The following is a 4396-nucleotide window of genomic DNA, read 5'->3' as shown; positions in this document are numbered from 1 at the left end:
TTCATCCGCCCTCAAAATAGGATATGTTGGGTTCATCCGCTATCAAATAGGATATTTTGGGTCCATCCACCCTCAAAATAGGATATTTTGGGTTGTTGAAATCAAGAGCCCGCCTGAAGAGAGGAAAGGCGTTTTATTTTTTCAAAGTTTTTGAAGTCAGGAGCCCGCCTGAAGAGAGGAAAGGCGTTTTATTTTTTAAAGTTGTTGAAATCTCGTCAGCCTAAAGAAAGGAATGGCATTTTAAAATTTAAGTTGTTGTTGAAGTCAGGAGCCCCCCTGAAGAACATAATGGCATTTTATTTTAAAAATTGTTGAAATCTCGCCAGCCTAAAGAAAGGAATGGCATGTTAAAATTTAAGTTGTTGTTGAAGTCAGGAGCCCGCCTGAAGAGAGGAAAGGCGTTTTATTTTTAAAAGTTGTTGAAATCTCACCAGCCTAAAGAAAGGAATGGCATTTTATTTTTCAAAGTTGTTGTTGAAATCAGGAGCCCGCCTGAAGAGAGGAAAGGCGTTTATTTTTCAAAGTTGTTGAAGGCATGAGCCCGCCTGAAGAGAGGAAAGGCGTTTTATTTTTAAAAGTTGTTGAAATCTCGCTAGCCTAAAGAAAGGAATGACATTTTATTTTCAAAGTTGTTGTTGAAATTAGGCGCCCACCTGTATAACAAGGGAATACATTTCATGTCTTTACCATTAGGCGCCCACCTGTATAACAATGGAATACATTTCATGTCTTTACCATTAGGCGCTCACCTGTACAACAAGGGAATACATTTCATGTCTTTACCATTAGGCGCCCACCTGTATAACAAGGGAATACATTTCATGTCTTTACCATTAGGCGCCCACCTGTATAATAAGGGAATATATTTATGTTTTTCATTTCATGTCCTAGGTCGCCCACCAGTATAATGCGGGTATACATTTCTGTTTTCATTTCATGTCCTAGGTCGCCCACCAGTATAATGCGGGTATACATTTCTGTTTTCATTTCATGTTCTCGGTCGCCCACCAGTATAATGCGGGCATACCTTTCAGTTTTTCATTTCATGTCCTAGGCGCCCACCAGTATAATGCGGGAATACATTTCTGTCTTTTCATTTCATGTCCTAGGTCGCCCACCAGTATAATGCGGGTATACATTTCTGTTTTCATTTCATGTCCTAGGTCGCCCACCAGTATAATGCGGGAATACATTTCTGTCTTTTCATTTCATGTCCTCGGTCGCCCACCAGTATAATGCGGGCATACCTTTCAGTTTTTCATTTCATGTCCTCGGTCGCCCACCAGTATAATGCGGGAATACATTTCTGTCTTTTCATTTCATGTCCTCGGTCGCCCACTAGTATAATGCGGGCATACCTTTCAGTTTTTCAATTCATGTCCTAGGCGCCCACCAGTATAATGCGGGAATACATTTCTGTCTGTTCATTTCATGTTCTTGGTCGCCCACCAGTATAATGCGGGCATACATTTCATATTTTACACTCAGGCGCCCACCTGTATAACGAGAGGAATACTTTTAGTCTTATACTTCAGATTTTGAAATCAGTAACCCCATCGGAAGGCACAAGGTTACAACAGGAATCCCCAGCAGGAAACAATAAAAATCCCCAGCACCGGAAAGCAGAAGGGGGCAACAAGAGGTACCAGCACAAATTCAAGCGCATGAGTCAAAAGGAAGAAAATACGCGTCTTGAAAGAAGCGGTCTGTGAACATTAAATTATGCCCAACATAACAAATCTGATGAAGAAAGTTGTATCCCCAGAGGAACCGCCGAAAAGCTTAATGAAGAAAGCCATATCCCCGGCGGACCGAGCAAAATGATGAAACTGGTATTCAGAAAGGCAAAAGGCCATCCCAAAATTCACGGAAGAAAAGCACCGGAGGAAACACAAGCCGACAAGAAAGCAAGGCATCAAGAACAAGTTGCAGATAGATGAGATCTTATGATCCGTAGTCTAGCCTAGCTTCTTATTTTCTTTTAAGCATGGTGTAATAAGGAGGTCAGCAAACAAGTGAAAGTAGCATGCAACAACGGCAACATTGCAGTCCCACGGTAGTCCCAGCTACCAAAACTTCCCGAACTACATTGACCTGATTCCTGTTCAGCCCAAGATATGTAGGAAACCTTTGAAGCAAAGGTTCGGTCAAATCTTTCAAAAAATGCTTCACATGGAGTACTCGGATGGGCAAAAATCGCTCACTTTATCTTTGCACGAAAACCCTTCGTGTCTTCGGGCAAAGAGGGGCAGCTGTAAGCACGTGATTTTTGCCCTATGAAGGAATTACTCCCAAAAAATTCAAAATAAAATAATTTTCCTTGGTGTGCAATTTTTTGAATTTTTGTGGTATTTTTTGGATAATTATTCACATTTGTCTGCGCATGTTTATTTGTTAAATTAATAAAAAAATACAAAAATATGTCGCATTTGCATTTAGAATTTAATCCTACAATTGTTAGTAATTAAGTTTGTTTTACAAAAATGAAAATCACAAAAATAGGCATCTTTTGCATTTTTAGCATTTAATGTCCAATTGTACAATTTCATGCTTAATTATTACTTAATTGTGTGTTAATTGTTATTGGGAGTTAATTTGCGCTTTTATAAATTAATTTAGTTCCATATGATAATTTAAGGATTTTTAGAATTTAGTTTTAGAAAAATAAAAGAAGAAAAGAAAACAAAAATGTAAAGAAAATCGGAATTGGGCTCTTCTTCAAATTCAAGCCACAAGCCCAAAAAATACCCAACCTTCCTCATGACCCGGTCCATTTGAAACCGGGTCGACCCAGTCCATAACCCAAAGACCCAACTCCCCCTCTTCATTTTTCATTTTTTCAATTTTTTACCAAAAACAAAACAAAACAAAACCCAAAAAAAAATATTACCTACCCGCCCCCCCTCTCTATCTTCTTCTCCAAAAAGCTCCAAACAAACTCATCAATGGCTGCCCTTCCCCCGCCTCTTCTCCTTAACATACACACACACACACACAACCACGGCAACGCAATATACACACACCCGTTGCCCGTGTTTCTTCTTCTTCTTCAAGATCGCGAGGGTTTCTTCTTCTTCAAGTTCACGTTGATCGTTGCTTCTTCTTCTCCGACGTTGCTGCTGCTGCGTTCTTCATCCGATGTCGTCCATGGCTGCTGCCCGTCACTGTGCTCCAGCTCGCCTTTGCTGCTTCCGTTACATCCAGCTAGGAACGATGGCTGCGTCCACAAGCTCCAGTTCGCTACCATGGCTTCTTCCGTTCACTGTTTCTCCTAGCTACCATGGCTGCGTCCACAAGCTCCAGTTCGCTACTTCTTCTCCGTCGTGTTGATGTAGCCATGGATGCGTCACTGTAGTTGCTGCCTGTCGCTGGTCTTCTCCGTTGTGCGTTGCCCGTCACGTTGGTTGCTTTCTCTTCTCCGGCTCGTTCCTGGATGCTGCGTCCTTCATGCCATCGAGCTGCTACTATTACGTCTCCTTCTTCGTCCTCTTCCAAACAACCAAACTACTTTCCATTCGATCTTCGGCGTCGCTTCAATCCGGTTAGTGGATTTGAGTTTCATTTTGTCCGTATTTTGTTTTGATATTCTCGGATCTAAAATAGTTAAATGTTTGATTCTTGTTTTGTTCGTGCTTATAGTTGAATTGATTTTCTAGTTTGTTCATGTGTTTTTGTTGATTTAATTTTCAGATTCAAATGGAACTTTAATTAATTAGTTTTTCAGTTTATTTCATGTGCTTTTATTTATTTTGTAAAAGAAATTGTTAGTTTAATTCTAATGTTGTTAGATGCAAATTGAACTTGTTAGTTTAATTTTAATGTGAACGAAATTGTTGGTTTAATTTTAGTTTAGTTTGTAAAAGAAATTGTTAGTTTAATTTTAATGTTGTTAGATTCGAATTGAAATTTAATTAATTATTTTTCAGTTTGTTTCATGTGTTTTTATTTATTTTTGTAAAAGAAATTGTTAGTTTAATTTTAATATGGTTAGATTCAAGTTGAAATTCAATCAATTATTTCTTCTTCGGTTTATTTTATTCGTTTAAAAGAATTAAGTTGTAATATAGAAATATGTTAGTTTAATCGCTTGAATCCGTTCTTTGTTGTTTAATTTAGATTTAATTCGTGTTTATTGATTGTTTGAAGTTCGTTTTAATCTAGTGAATTAATGTGAGTTTATGTTTTGGTTTGTAATTTTTGATTTTGTTTGAATCATGAATCTTTGTTATAATATTGTTGGATTTAATTTGAAGATTAATTGATTAGTTGAGTTTTAGTGATTTGAATCTGTTCATTTATTTTGTTTAATTTGAATATATTTGTTTGTTAATATTGTTGAATATGCAAATATATGTGTTGTTAAAAAATATCGTTCAGTCAAAATAATTCTGATTGT

This window comes from Nicotiana sylvestris, chromosome 1 (genome assembly GCF_000393655.2).
Source record: "Nicotiana sylvestris chromosome 1, ASM39365v2, whole genome shotgun sequence".
NCBI lineage: Eukaryota > Viridiplantae > Streptophyta > Magnoliopsida > Solanales > Solanaceae > Nicotiana > Nicotiana sylvestris.
The sequence above is the reverse complement of the archived record's forward strand: the minus strand, read 5'-3'. Positions refer to the sequence as shown.